The sequence below is a fragment of the Balaenoptera borealis genome (genome assembly GCF_965194805.1).
Source record: "Balaenoptera borealis genome assembly, contig: HAP1_SCAFFOLD_42, whole genome shotgun sequence".
NCBI lineage: Eukaryota > Metazoa > Chordata > Mammalia > Artiodactyla > Balaenopteridae > Balaenoptera > Balaenoptera borealis.
Genome location: NW_028124003.1, coordinates 299,937 through 316,370, shown reverse-complemented (window position 1 = coordinate 316,370; position 16,434 = coordinate 299,937).

Genomic DNA, 16,434 nt, shown 5'->3' with positions numbered 1-16,434 from the left:
CGCATACGCCCTTTTTGGCCAAGGGCATCATTGTCAACGTTTTGCCGCTTTTCATGTGCTTTAAAGGCGATTCGAATCTACCTCCTGAAATCTGTTTCCTGCAATTCTGCCTTGATTTCAAATCCTCTTCTTTGCCTTCCCTCAATATATTTGTGGACGAGAGTTATCATTTATAACTCTGCAGGTTTGTGAATTGCAGTGCCCTGAACCTCCATTTTACAACTCGCGTTTTTGGGAGATGGCCGCAAAAGCGCAGGATGGCTTCAGGCCCTGTTCTTGTTCCGGGGGGCAGGCTGAGCCTGTGGTTAATTCTTCTTCCTGATGGGAAAATAGAGTGACCTGTGCCTGTCCCAACAGCAAGAGATAGTCTCTCATTGGTTTCACGTCTTCCCGTTCATCCTCAGGACAAATTGCAACCTGTACGGAACAGGAGGTTAAAGGTGATGATGCTCCAAGGAGGGAGATTGCTAGTAAAGTGGCTGGAATGGCGAACCCGAGCACAAGGAGATGAGAAATGAGGTGCGTTTTAGAAACCTTTCCCCATCACACGGTGTACCATCTTCTGGGTTTCTCATGCATGTTTTCGATGTAGGAAGATGCCCTTGAACCTGGAGATTTGGGACCCATGCGATGGGTACCACGCAGTATTACTTTAAAGGGGCTGCGTTTGCTCACCCAACCTCACCAAACCTCTCAGCCGCAACAGTGTCCACCCTTAGGTCTCATCCAGCTGTGGGTCTAGATATGGTCAATCCAGGTTGCATCACAGCCCCTGAACGCATTGTGTAAGAATTTCGCTCTCTTTCACTGTCTTTGTTTCATGGGTTTTTCAAAGTAATTTATTTTTATAATGGGGTTTAGCTGCTTTTCACTGCTGTGTTTATGCCGCTTTACACCCACTTGACACACTAACAGAGAGATATCAATACATAGCTTTTAAGATTATTACTAGTCAGATATATTCTTGTGCGGTGAATAGGGCGTGTTGAGTCCAGTTCTCTGAGCAAGGAGTAGGTCTTGTCTATTACATATTGGGTTTATGGAACGGTATCTGAGCTAATTTGAAACCCTTGTTTTATGTATCACCCCACCTCACCTTTCCCGTTAAGCAGCCATAGTGTGTTTTCTGCATGTGTGACTCTGTTCTGTTTTGTAATTCAGTTCAAGTGTAACGGTTTTTACATTCCCTCTATAAGTGATACCTTATGAGAAGTGTCCTTTTCTGTGTGACTTATTTCACTTAGAGTCGTCGTACCTAAATCCACTCATCATGCTGCTACTAGCCTTATGACATTGATTTCACGGCTGAGTGATATTCCATTGTACATAAGGACCACAACTTCTTTATCCATTTTTCTCTTTCCTGGGATATTGAAGGTGGAATGAAGTGGAGGTCCTTGTCAACAGAGCAGCCCTAAACTTTGGGGTGCTTGTGTCTTGCTGATTTTTCATTTTCCCAATTTATACCCCCATGAGTGGAAGTGCCCTATGCTCTCTAAGCTTTGCTTTTTAGACGTTTCAGGACTCACCGAACACTTCTCCAGAGTGGCTGTTGACAATTTACATCCCGCCCATCAGTGTAGCAAGGCTCCCATTTCTCCATGGCCTGTCCTGCATTTTTGGTTTTGAGACTTTTTTCAGCATGGCCCTTTTGACCGATGGGAAGCGAGACATCTTTGTAGCGCTGATTTGCCTTTCCAGGTTGCTTGGTTGGCCAAAAAGGGCGTATGCGTTTTTTCCTGAATATATTCAGGAAAAAACGCATACGCCCTTTTTGGCCAAGGGCATCATTGTCAACGTTTTGCCGCTTTTCATGTGCTTTAAAGGCGATTCGAATCTACCTCCTGAAATCTGTTTCCTGCAATTCTGCCTTGATTTCAAATCCTCTTCTTTGCCTTCCCTCAATATATTGGTGGACGAGAGTTATCATTTATAACTCTGCAGGTTTGTGAATTGCAGTGCCCTGAACCTCCATTTTACAACTCGCTTTTTAGGGAGCTGGCCGCAAAAGCGCAGGATGCCTTCAGGCCCTGTTCTGGTTCCGGGGGCAGGCTGAGCCTGTGGTTAATTCTTCTTCCTGATGGGAAAATAGAGTGACCTGTGCCTGTCCCAACACCAAGAGCTAGTCTCTCATTGGTTCCACGTCTTCCAATTCATCCTCAGGACAAATTGCAACCTGTATGGAACAGGAGGTTAAAGGTGCTGATGCTCCAAGTAGGGAGATTGCTAGTAAAGCGGCTGGAATAGCGAACCCGGCCACCAGGAGATGAGAAATGAGGTGCGTTTTAGAAACTTTTCCACATCACACGGTGTACCATCTTCTGGGTTTCTCATGCATGTTTTCGATGTAGGAAGATGCCCTTGAACCTGGAGATTTGTGACCCATGCGATGGGTACCATGCAGTATTACTGTAAAGGGTCTGCGTTTGCTCACCCAACCTCACCAAACCTCTCAGCCCCAAGAGTGTCCACCCTTATGTCTCATCCAGCTGTGGGTCTAGATATGGTCAATCCAGGTTGCATCACAGCCCCTGAACGAATTGTGTAAGAATTTCTCTCTCTTTCACTGTCTTTGTTTCATGGGTTATTCAAAGTAATTTATTTTTATAATGGGGTTTACCTGCTTTTCACTTCTGTGTTTATGCAGCTTTACACCCACTTGACACACTAACAGAGAGATATCTATACATAGGTTTTAAGATTATTACTAGTCAGATATATTCTTGTGCGGTGAATAGGGCGTGTTGAGTCCAGTTCTCTGAGCAAGGAGTAGGTCTTGTCTATTACATATTGGTTTTATGGAACGGTATCTGAGCTAATTTGAAACCCTTGTTTTATGTATCACCCCACCTCACCTTTCCCGTTAAGCAGCCATAGTGTGTTTTCTGCATGTGTGACTCTGTTCTGTTTTGTAATTCAGTTCAAGTGTAACGGTTTTTACATTCCCTCTATCAGTGATACCTTATGAGAAGTGTCCTTTTCTGTGTGACTTATTTCACTTAGAATCGTCGTACCTAAATCCACTCATCATGCTGCTACTAGCCTTATGACATTGATTTCATGGCTGAGTGATATTCCATTGTACATAAGGACCACAACTTCTTTATCCATTTTTCTCTTTCCTGGGATATTGAAGGTGGAATGAAGTGGAGGTCCTTGTCAACAGAGCAGCCCTAAACTTTGGGGTGCTTGTGTCTTGCTGATTTTTCATTTTCCCAATTTATACCCCCATGAGTGGAAGTGCCCTATGCTCTCTAAGCTTTGCTTTTTAGACGTTTCAGGACTCACCGTACGCTTCTCCAGAGTGGCTGTTGACAATTTACATCCCGCCCATCAGTGTAGCAAGGCTCCCATTTCTCCATGGCCTGTCCTGCATTTCTGGTTTTGACACTTTTTTCAGCATGGCCCTTTTGACCGATGGGAAGCGAGACATCTTTGTAGCGCTGATTTGCCTTTCCAGGTTGCTTGGTTGGCCAAAAAGGGCGTATGCGTTTTTTCCTGAATACATTCAGGAAAAAACGCATACGCCCTTTTTGGCCAAGGGCATCATTGTCAACGTTTTGCCGCTTTTCATGTGCTTTAAAGGCGATTCGAATCTACCTCCTGAAATCTGTTTCCTGCAATTCTGCCTTGATTTCAAATCCTCTTCTTTGCCTTCCCTCAATATATTTGTGGACGAGAGTTATCATTTATAACTCTGCAGGTTTGTGAATTGCAGTGCCCTGAACCTCCATTTTACAACTCGCGTTTTTGGGAGATGGCCGCAAAAGCGCAGGATGGCTTCAGGCCCTGTTCTTGTTCCGGGGGGCAGGCTGAGCCTGTGGTTAATTCTTCTTCCTGATGGGAAAATAGAGTGACCTGTGCCTGTCCCAACACCAAGAGATAGTCTCTCATTGGTTTCACGTCTTCCCGTTCATCCTCAGGACAAATTGCAACCTGTACGGAACAGGAGGTTAAAGGTGATGATGCTCCAAGGAGGGAGATTGCTAGTAAAGTGGCTGGAATGGCGAACCCGAGCACAAGGAGATGAGAAATGAGGTGCGTTTTAGAAACCTTTCCCCATCACACGGTGTACCATCTTCTGGGTTTCTCATGCATGTTTTCGATGTAGGAAGATGCCCTTGAACCTGGAGATTTGGGACCCATGCGATGGGTACCACGCAGTATTACTTTAAAGGGGCTGCGTTTGCTCACCCAACCTCACCAAACCTCTCAGCCGCAACAGTGTCCACCCTTAGGTCTCATCCAGCTGTGGGTCTAGATATGGTCAATCCAGGTTGCATCACAGCCCCTGAACGCATTGTGTAAGAATTTCGCTCTCTTTCACTGTCTTTGTTTCATGGGTTTTTCAAAGTAATTTATTTTTATAATGGGGTTTAGCTGCTTTTCACTGCTGTGTTTATGCCGCTTTACACCCACTTGACACACTAACAGAGAGATATCAATACATAGCTTTTAAGATTATTACTAGTCAGATATATTCTTGTGCGGTGAATAGGGCGTGTTGAGTCCAGTTCTCTGAGCAAGGAGTAGGTCTTGTCTATTACATATTGGGTTTATGGAACGGTATCTGAGCTAATTTGAAACCCTTGTTTTATGTATCACCCCACCTCACCTTTCCCGTTAAGCAGCCATAGTGTGTTTTCTGCATGTGTGACTCTGTTCTGTTTTGTAATTCAGTTCAAGTGTAACGGTTTTTACATTCCCTCTATAAGTGATACCTTATGAGAAGTGTCCTTTTCTGTGTGACTTATTTCACTTAGAGTCGTCGTACCTAAATCCACTCATCATGCTGCTACTAGCCTTATGACATTGATTTCACGGCTGAGTGATATTCCATTGTACATAAGGACCACAACTTCTTTATCCATTTTTCTCTTTCCTGGGATATTGAAGGTGGAATGAAGTGGAGGTCCTTGTCAACAGAGCAGCCCTAAACTTTGGGGTGCTTGTGTCTTGCTGATTTTTCATTTTCCCAATTTATACCCCCATGAGTGGAAGTGCCCTATGCTCTCTAAGCTTTGCTTTTTAGACGTTTCAGGACTCACCGAACACTTCTCCAGAGTGGCTGTTGACAATTTACATCCCGCCCATCAGTGTAGCAAGGCTCCCATTTCTCCATGGCCTGTCCTGCATTTTTGGTTTTGAGACTTTTTTCAGCATGGCCCTTTTGACCGATGGGAAGCGAGACATCTTTGTAGCGCTGATTTGCCTTTCCAGGTTGCTTGGTTGGCCAAAAAGGGCGTATGCGTTTTTTCCTGAATATATTCAGGAAAAAACGCATACGCCCTTTTTGGCCAAGGCCATCATTGTCAACGTTTTGCCGCTTTTCATGTGCTTTAAAGGCGATTCGAATCTACCTCCTGAAATCTGTTTCCTGCAATTCTGCCTTGATTTCAAATCCTCTTCTTTGCCTTCCCTCAATATATTGGTGGACGAGAGTTATCATTTATAACTCTGCAGGTTTGTGAATTGCAGTGCCCTGAACCTCCATTTTACAACTCGCTTTTTAGGGAGCTGGCCGCAAAAGCGCAGGATGCCTTCAGGCCCTGTTCTGGTTCCGGGGGCAGGCTGAGCCTGTGGTTAATTCTTCTTCCTGATGGGAAAATAGAGTGACCTGTGCCTGTCCCAACACCAAGAGCTAGTCTCTCATTGGTTCCACGTCTTCCAATTCATCCTCAGGACAAATTGCAACCTGTATGGAACAGGAGGTTAAAGGTGCTGATGCTCCAAGTAGGGAGATTGCTAGTAAAGCGGCTGGAATAGCGAACCCGGCCACCAGGAGATGAGAAATGAGGTGCGTTTTAGAAACTTTTCCACATCACACGGTGTACCATCTTCTGGGTTTCTCATGCATGTTTTCGATGTAGGAAGATGCCCTTGAACCTGGAGATTTGTGACCCATGCGATGGGTACCATGCAGTATTACTGTAAAGGGTCTGCGTTTGCTCACCCAACCTCACCAAACCTCTCAGCCCCAAGAGTGTCCACCCTTATGTCTCATCCAGCTGTGGGTCTAGATATGGTCAATCCAGGTTGCATCACAGCCCCTGAACGAATTGTGTAAGAATTTCGCTCTCTTTCACTGTCTTTGTTTCATGGGTTATTCAAAGTAATTTATTTTTATAATGGGGTTTACCTGCTTTTCACTTCTGTGTTTATGCAGCTTTACACCCACTTGACACACTAACAGAGAGATATCTATACATAGGTTTTAAGATTATTACTAGTCAGATATATTCTTGTGCGGTGAATAGGGCGTGTTGAGTCCAGTTCTCTGAGCAAGGAGTAGGTCTTGTCTATTACATATTGGGTTTATGGAACGGTATCTGAGCTAATTTGAAACCCTTGTTTTATGTATCACCCCACCTCACCTTTCCCGTTAAGCAGCCATAGTGTGTTTTCTGCATGTGTGACTCTGTTCTGTTTTGTAATTCAGTTCAAGTGTAACGGTTTTTACATTCCCTCTATCAGTGATACCTTATGAGAAGTGTCCTTTTCTGTGTGACTTATTTCACTTAGAATCGTCGTACCTAAATCCACTCATCATGCTGCTACTAGCCTTATGACATTGATTTCATGGCTGAGTGATATTCCATTGTACATAAGGACCACAACTTCTTTATCCATTTTTCTCTTTCCTGGGATATTGAAGGTGGAATGAAGTGGAGGTCCTTGTCAACAGAGCAGCCCTAAACTTTGGGGTGCTTGTGTCTTGCTGATTTTTCATTTTCCCAATTTATACCCCCATGAGTGGAAGTGCCCTATGCTCTCTAAGCTTTGCTTTTTAGACGTTTCAGGACTCACCGTACGCTTCTCCAGAGTGGCTGTTGACAATTTACATCCCGCCCATCAGTGTAGCAAGGCTCCCATTTCTCCATGGCCTGTCCTGCATTTCTGGTTTTGACACTTTTTTCAGCATGGCCCTTTTGACCGATGGGAAGCGAGACATCTTTGTAGCGCTGATTTGCCTTTCCAGGTTGCTTGGTTGGCCAAAAAGGGCGTATGCGTTTTTTCCTGAATATATTCAGGAAAAAACGCATACGCCCTTTTTGGCCAAGGGCATCATTGTCAACGTTTTGCCGCTTTTCATGTGCTTTAAAGGCGATTCAAATCTACCTCCTGAAATCTGTTTCCTGCAATTCTGCCTTGATTTCAAATCCTCTTCTTTGCCTTCCCTCAATATATTTGTGGACGAGAGTTATCATTTATAACTCTGCAGGTTTGTGAATTGCAGTGCCCTGAACCTCCATTTTACAACTCGCTTTTTAGGGAGCTGGCCGCAAAAGCGCAGGATGCCTTCAGGCCCTGTTCTGGTTCCGGGGGCAGGCTGAGCCTGTGGTTAATTCTTCTTCCTGATGGGAAAATAGAGTGACCTGTGCCTGTCCCAACACCAAGAGATAGTCTCTCATTGGTTCCACGTCTTCCCGTTCATCCTCAGGACAAATTGCAACCTGTACGGAACAGGAGGTTAAAGGTGATGATGCTCCAAGTAGGGAGATTGCTAGTAAAGGGCTGGAATAGCGAATCCGGGCACAAGGAGATGAGAAATGAGGTGCGTTTTAGAAACCTTTCCACATCACACGGTGTACCATCTTCTGGGTTTCTCATGCATGTTTTCGATGTAGGAAGATGCCCTTGAACCTGGAGATTTGGGACCCATGCGATGGGTACCACGCAGTATTAGTTGAAAGGGTCTGCGTTTGCTCACCCAACCTCACCAAACCTCTCAGCCCCAAGAGTGTCCACCCTTATGTCTCATCCAGCTGTGGGTCTAGATATGGTCAATCCAGGTTGCATCACAGCCCGTGAACGCATTGTGTAAGAATTTCTATCTCTTTCACTGTCTTTGTTTCATGGGTTTTTCAAAGTAATTTATTTTTATAATGGGGTTTAGCTGCTTTTCACTGCTGTGTTTATGCCACTTTACACCCACTTGACACACTAACAGAGAGATATCAATACATAGGTTTTAAGATTATTACTAGTCAGATATATTCTTGTGCGGTGAATAGGGCGTGTTGAGTCCAGTTCTCTGAGCAAGGAGTAGGTCTTGTCTATTACATATTGGGTTTATGGAACGGTATCTGAGCTAATTTGAAACCCTTGTTTTATGTATCACCCCACCTCACCTTTCCCGTTAAGCAGCCATAGTGTGTTTTCTGCATGTGTGACTCTGTTCTGTTTTGTAATTCAGTTCAAGTGTAACGGTTTTTACATTCCCTCTATAAGTGATACCTTATGAGAAGTGTCCTTTTCTGTGTGACTTATTTCACTTAGAATCGTCGTACCTAAATCCACTCATCATGCTGCTACTAGCCTTATGACATTGATTTCATGGCTGAGTGATATTCCATTGTACATAAGGACCACAACTTCTTTATCCATTTTTCTCTTTCCTGGGATATTGAAGGTGGAATGAAGTGGAGGTCCTTGTCAACAGAGCAGCCCTAAACTTTGGGGTGCTTGTGTCTTGCTGATTTTTCATTTTCCCAATTTATACCCCCATGAGTGGAAGTGCCCTATGCTCTCTAAGCTGTGTTTTTTAGATGTTTCAGGACACACCGTACGCTTCTCCAGAGTGGCTGTTGGCAATTTACATAACACCCATCAGTGTAGCAAGGCTCCCATTTCTCCATGGCATGTCCTGCATTTCTGGTTTTGACAGTTTTTTCAGCATGGGCCTTTTGACCGATGGGAAGCGAGACTTCTTTGTAGCACTGATTTGCCTTTCCAGGTTGCTTGCTTGGCCAAAAAGGGCGTATGCGTTTTTTCCTGAATATATTCCGGAAAAAACGCATACGCCCTTTTTGGCCAAGGGCATCATTGTCAACGTTTTGCCGCTTTTCATGTGCTTTAAAGGCGATTCGAATCTACCTCCTGAAATCTGTTTCCTGCAATTCTGCCTTGATTTCAAATCCTCTTCTTTGCCTTCCCTCAATATATTTGTGGACGAGAGTTATCATTTATAAGTCTGCAGTTTTGTGAATTGCAGTGCCCTGAACCTCCATTTTACAACTCGCTTTTTAGGGAGCTGGCCGCAATAGCGCAGGATGGCTTCAGGCCCTGTTCTGGTTCCGGGTGGCAGGCTGAGCCTGTGGTTAATTCTTCTTCCTGATGGGAAAATAGAGTGACCTGTGCCTGTCCCAACACCAAGAGCCAGTCTCTCATTGGTTCCACGTCTTCCCGTTCACACTCAGGACAAATTGCAACCTGTACGGAGCAGGAGGTTAAAGGTGCTGATGCTCCAAGTAGGGAGATTGCTAGTAAAGCGGCTGGAATGGCGAACCCGGGCACAAGGAGATTAGAAATGAGGTGCGTTTTAGAAACCTTTCCCCATCACACGGTGTACCATCTTCTGGGTTTCTCATGCATGTTTTCGATGTAGGAAGATGCCCTTGAACCTGGTGATTTGGGACCCATGCGATGGGTACCACGCAGTATTACTTTAAAGGGTCTGCGTTTGCTCACCCAACCTCACCAAACCTCTCAGCCCCAAGAGTGTCCACCCTTAGATCTCATCCAGCTGTGGGTCTAGATATGGTCAATCCAGGTTGCATCACAGCCCCTGAACGCATTGTGTAAGAATTTCTCTCTCTTTCACTGTCTTTGTTTCATGGGTTTTTCAAAGTAATTTATTTTCATAATGGGGTTTAGCTGCTTTTCACCGCTGTGTTTATGCCGCTTTACACCCACTTGACACACTAACAGAGAGATATCAATACATAGGTTTTAAGATTATTACTAGTCAGATATATTCTTGTGCGGTGAATAGGGCGTGTTGAGTCTAGTTCTCTGAGCAAGGAGTAGGTCTTGTCTATTACATATTGGGTTTATGGAACGGTATCTGAGCTAATTTGAAACCCTTGTTTTATGTATCACCCCACCTCACCTTTCCCGTTAAGCAACTATAGTGTGTTTTCTGCATGTGTGACTCTGTTCTGTTTTGTAATTCAGTTCAAGTGTAACGGTTTTTACATTCCCTCTATAAGTGATACCTTATGAGAAGTGTCCTTTTCTGTGTGACTTATTTCACTTAGAGTCGTCGTACCTAAATCTACTCATCATGCTGCTACTAGCCTTATGACATTGATTTCACGGCTGAGTGATATTCCATTGTACATAAGGACCACAACTTCTTTATCCATTTTTCTCTTTCCTGGGATATTGAAGGTGGAATGAAGTGGAGGTCCTTGTCAACAGAGCAGCCCTAAACTTTGGGGTGCTTGTGTCTTGCTGATTTTTCATTTTCCCAATTTATACCCCCATGTGTGGAAGTGCCCTATGCTCTCTAAGCTGTGTTTTTTAGATGTTTCAGGACACACCGTACACTTCTCCAGAGTGGCTGTTGGCAATTTACATCCCGCCCATCAGTGTAGCAAGGCACCCATTTCTCCATGGCCTGTCCTGCATTTCTGGTTTTGACACTTTTTTCAGCATGGCCCTTTTGAGCGATGGGTAGCGAGTCTTCTTTGTAGCGCTGATTTGCCTTTCCAGGTTGCTTGGTTGGCCAAAAAGAGCGTATGCGTTTTTTCCTGAATATATTCAGGAAAAAACGCATACGCCCTTTTTGGCCAAGGGCATCATTGTCAACGTTTTTCCGCTTTTCATGTGCTTTAAAGGCGATTCGAATCTACCTCGTGAAATCTGTTTCCTGCAATTCTGCCTTGATTTCAAATCCTCTTCTTTGCCTTCCCTCAATATATTTGTGGACGAGAGTTATCATTTATAATTCTGCAGGTTTGTGAATTGCAGTGCCCTGTAGCTCCATTTTACAACTCGCTTTTTTGGAGATGGCCGCAAAAGCGCAGGATGGCTTCAGGCCCTGTTCTGGTTCCGGGGGGCAGGCTGAGTCTGTGGTAAATTCTTCTTCCTGATGGGACAATAGAGTGACCTTTGCCTGTCCCAACACCAAGAACTAGTCTCTCATTGGTTCCCCATCTACCCGTTCATCCTCAGGACAAATTGCAACCTGTATGGAACAGGAGGTTAAAGGTGCTGATGCTCCAAGTAGGGAGCTTGCTAGAAAAGCGGCTGGAATGGCGAACCTGGGCACAAGGAGATGAGAAATGAGGTGCGTTTTAGAAACCTTTCCCCATCACACGGTGTACCATCTTCTGGGTTTCTCATGCATGTTTTCGATGTAGGAAGATGCCCTTGAACCTGGAGATTTGGGACCCATGGGATGGGTACCACGCAATAGTACTTTAAAGGGTCTGCATTTGCTCACCCAACCTCACCAAACCTCTCAGCCGCAAGAGTGTCCACCCTTATGTCTCATCCAGCTGTGGGTCTAGATATGGTCAATCCAAGTTTCATCACAGCTCCTGAACGCATTGTGTAAGAATTTCGCTCTCTTTCACTGTCTTTGTTTCATCGGTTTTTCAAAGTTATTTATTTTTATAATGGGTTTTAGCTGCTTTTCACTGTTGTGTTTATGCCGCTTTACATCCACTTGACACACTAACAGAGAGATATCAATATATAGGTTTTAAGATTATTACTAGTCAGATATAATGTTGTGCGGTGAACAGGGCGTGTTGAGTCCAGTTCTCTGAGCAAGGAGTAGGTCTTGTCTATTACATATTGGGTTTATGCAACGGTATCTGAGCTAATTTGAAACCCTTGTTTTATGTATCACCCCACCTCACCTTTCCCGTTAGCACCCATAGTGTGTTTTCTGCATGTGTGACTCTGTTCTCTTTTGTAATTCAGTTCAAGTGTAACGGTTTTTACATTCCCTCTATCAGTTAGACCTTATGAGAAGTGTCCTTTTCTGTGTGACTTATTTCACTTAGAATCGTCGTACCTAAATCCACTCATCATGCTGCTACTAGCCTTATGACATTGATTTCATGGCTGAGTGATATTCCATTGTACATAAGGACCACAACTTCTTTATCCATTTTTCTCTTTCCTGGGATATTTAAGGTGGAATGAAGTGGAGGTCCTTGTCAAGAGAGCAGCCCTAAACTTTGGTGTGCTTGTGTCTTGCTGATTTTTCATTTTCCCAATTTATACCCCCATGAGTGGAAGTGCCCTATTCTCTCTAAGCTGTGTTTTTTAGATGTTTCAGGACACACCGTACACTTCTCCAGAGTGGCTGTTGGCCATTTACATCCCGCCCATCAGTGTAGCAAGGCTCTCTTTCCTCCCTGGCCTCTCCTGCTTTTCTTGTTTTACACTTTTTTAGGAAGGCCATTTTGACCGATGGGAAGTCAGACTTCTTTGTAGCGCTGAATTGCATTTCCAGCTTGTTTGGTTGGCCAAAAAGGGCCTATGGGTTTTTTCCTGAATTCATTCAGAACAAAACGCATATGCTCTTTTTGGCCAAGTGCATCATTGTCGACGTTTTGCCGCTTTTCATGTGCTTTAGTGGTGATTCGAATCTATCTCCTGAAATCTGTTTCCTGCAATTCTGCCTTAATTTCAAATCCTCTTCGTTGCCTTCCCTCAATATATTTGTGGACGAGAGTTATCATTTATAACTCTGCAGGTTTGTGAATTGCAGTGCCCCTGAGCTCCATTTTTCAACTCGCTTTTTTGGGAGCTTTCCGCAGAACCGCTCGTTTGCTTCTGTCCCTACTCTGGTTCCCGGTGGCAGGCTAAGCCTTTGCTTAATTCTTCTTCCTGACTGGAAAGTAGAGTGACATGTGCCTCTCCGAACATCTAGGGCTTGGCTCCCCTTGTTTCTCCTCCTTCCCCTTCTTCCTTTGGACAAATTCCGATTTCTGTGCAACTGGATGTTGAAGGTGCTGACATCCTCTAGTGGGGAGATTTTAAGGAAAAAGGCTGGAGGGGTGAACCCAACAACCAGGAAATTAGGCGTTTTGGTGCCTTTTCCAAAAATCTTCCTGATCCAACCGTGTTCCATCTTCTGGGTGTCACAGGCATGTTTTAGCTGTAGGAAAGGTCCCGTGTATGTAAGGAGAACACAAGGGATTTTTCCAAATCAGTGTCTCCCCGAACTCCAATCTGGGGAATTTTTAAACTACTGGTACATGTGTGTTCATTAAGGGACTTGGGCCGTAGGCAGAGTCCGAACTTTAGATGATTGAAGTCTTCAGGTTCAGAAACGCTCACCATCGGCCTCCTTTAGTTTCCATTTTATCTGTAGTTGATAGATGATGTCGATATAGATATCTATTGTTTTTCAGATTATTTCCCCTCAGGGGTCATTACAAAATATTGAGTATAGTTCCCTGTGCTATACAGTAGTTCCCTGTTGATGATATATTTTATACATAGCAGTGTGTATATGTTAATCTGAAACTGTTAATTTATCCCTCCTCCCACCTTTCCCCTTTGGTAATAAAAAATATAAGATTTTATACTTCTCAGAAATCTAGGAGCTGAAAGAGAGGTATCATTTTCAATGGAAAATCATTCAAAACAAGGTTGAAACTTCAACCAAGATTATTAGATGTACATCCTTGGAAAGAAATCCCTGCATTTCTCTACTCTTGACCTGCCAAATAAGACAATCCCCTCCACTGAACTTGCTTATAATAAAGTGATGGAAATATCAAATGGAAGTGTTAGAAACATCTTATTTTACACGAGCCTTATACACTGCTCTATGTTAATTACAGTTTGGCTCACACATCTGTGCATTGAAGTTACAATGTTCTCAAATTCTGTTACTGATCCTGCAGAGTGGGCCCCAACAAGGGTCTCCCTGCCCAGTGTCATTGGAGCCAACAGATCGAGACTGACTTTGGTTCAGAAGCAAAGGAAAACTTTATATTTTGATCAGAGAATGGAGAGGTGAGAGTGTGTGCTCCCCTGCGGGTTGTGGGCCGGGCTGCTGTGTAGGGATCCTGTCAGCATCAGCGGGAGGGAGGGGGCGGAGCTCTCGAGGGCCAGGTTGGCTGGAGCTCAGGCTCTATGTCGCAGAGTCTGCACGGGGCCCCACGAGCTGAGGTGTCGGCCCAGCCATTTTGCACGAGGAAATCGGGTCTGAAGTGTCGGGTGTGGGACCTCTGCATGTGGAAACCTAGGAGCAAGTGAAATTAGACAAAGCACAAAGGAAAAAATGGTTAGACTTTATTTTATTGCCCAGATTCTATTTTTATCTCCCAGGAATTTTTAATGGGCTTTGCCAGTGACAAAGCCCTCCTCTGCCTTTTGTCCCATTCCTCATTCTTGGGGCGCTGAGGGTGCAGACACGTCTTCTGTAAATGCTTCATGCTGAGTTGGGTGTCCTCATACCCGGGGGGAGGGGCAGGACTTCTCCCCAGCAGCCTCCAGGTGAGGTTGATTGTCCGCAGGCCTCCTCCCTCACTGCTCGTCTGCCTGAGCACCAGCATTGGAAGTTTTATAGATTCTAATGACCTTTAAGGGTCCAGGAAAGAGATGTGCAGAGACGCTGGGGGGGTGGGCGGTTTTACCCTGCTCCACATTGGTTCGGCCCCCTTAGGCTGATGGTTTCTGCCAGCCTAGATGCTCTGACCAGTAGTCTGTGCTTTCTTCAGTTAGGCCACTGAATTAACGTACAAACAGCACCAGGTGTCAGAGCCCTGCTTGCTCAACTCCCAGACAGTCCAGGGCCGGTGGTGATCCAGGACCATGACGGCCACTCAGTCAACGGCCTTTTGAAGTAGCCAGGAGTACAGCCGGTCTCATTGGCCACCGTCACTGCGGTGTCTGTAGGCTTTTCTATGGTGGCAGCGTTATTTACGGTTCCCCTGCCAAGTTTATTAGCTCCACTCTGGGTGCAGTAAGTCCTGTAAGCAATAGTCTGCTCTTTTGGGGCACACTCTTGTTGTTTTCTGAGAGAAGCTCCAGGTCAAGTGATGGTCACACGAGTCGTCATGGGGGCCCATTGCCCCAGGTTGTCTCTCTGGAGGTTGGTGTTGGAGGGCCTCCTCACTCGAGGTCATTGTGCCCACAGAGCAATCCCTGCAACTTCAGGGCATGGTGGGTGGTTAGGATCACCAAGTGGCGTCCTTTTCCCTTAGGAGGGAGCTGGCCTTGCGGGCTGCTGATTTCCAGGTTTTTAGATACCCCCAGTATCCTGGTCGGATGGGGTGGCTGGCCAATGCCTGGAGGGCATTCTTACATTGTTCCATTTCAAGTGGTCCCAGTTTTTGCACTAATACTCCAAGGGCGATTCGCCTTGGACCAGGAATGTAAAGGTCAAAGGGTTTAGCTAACTTAGGGAGGTCCAGGGCCAGGGTCTGAATTGACTGCTCTTTCCATTCTTGAAAGGCCGCTTCTGGATTCTATTCAAAAGGATCATCATCTTTTCCTTTCAGTGTTTCATATAGAGGCCCAGCTATTAGACTGTAGTTAGGGATCCAGATGCAGCAAACCCCGGTCTCCCCAGGAACCCCTAAGCTGTCTTCTAGTTTCAGGAAAGGTGAGGCTGCAAATGGCTTCTTCCCTTTCCTGGGGTGGGCTTCTCCGACCTTCTGTGCGAATGAAGCCCAGGAAGGCCACCTTAGTTTGTGATATTTGAGCCTTTTCCTTGGACACCTTCTATCTTTTATTGGCTAGGTAGTTCAGAGGCCTCCTTAGTCGGGCTGGTGATCAGAATGTCATCTGCATATTGAAGGAGGGTTCCCTTCTCCAGAGGTAGATCTTTTAGGTCTTTAGCTAACGTTTCCCCAAAGATGGTGTGGGAATTTTTGAACCCCTGGGGCAGGACGGCCCAGCAGTATTGTTTTTGTTGTAGGTTGAGTCCTGCCACTCACAGCCAAAATTTCTTGTGACTCTGGGACTAATGGAATACAGAAGAAGGCATCATTGAAGTCTAATACAGAATGCCATGTCCTGGTGGATGGTAGAATGACCAGCAGGGTGTAGGAATTAGGAACTACTAGATGTATATCCTCTGTGGCTTCACTGACTGTCCTGGCGTCCTCTACCAGGTCCCCAGCAGCCCACGGGGCTCTTGTGGTCAGGCCCCTCCCAGGATATGGAGCTCACCTGGGCAGGTACGCAGCAGCCCACGGGGCTCTCGTGGGCAGGCCCCTCCCTGGATATGGAGCTCCCGTGGACAGGTACCCCGGCAGGGCTGGGCACACAGGAACCGTGCACGTAGCCCTCATTGCAGAGCACCCCCAGCACCCCTGTCACTCAGAGCTGACACAGAGCACCTCAGAGCAGAGCTTGAACTAACAAACAGCAGCTCCAACAGGTCTGTGACCCTAGGCTTCACTCTGTGCGGCCTCCCTCTGCCTGGTCTTCCGGGGGCTTCCACTGCAGCCGGGGCACCAGGCCTCTGTCTCCACCCACCACCCCTCCTCTCCCTGACTCCTGGGTTCCTCTCATTAGCAGAGGGTCTTCTTGAAGTTGTCTCCCACTCATGGACCAGATAAAATGATTCGAAAACAAGCCAGGGCTGCCGCCCCTTATCTATCCTGACTCTCGGGACCCTACACCTGTTCCTTGGATCTGGCCGGTGCAGCAAGGCCCATTTTCTGCAACTCT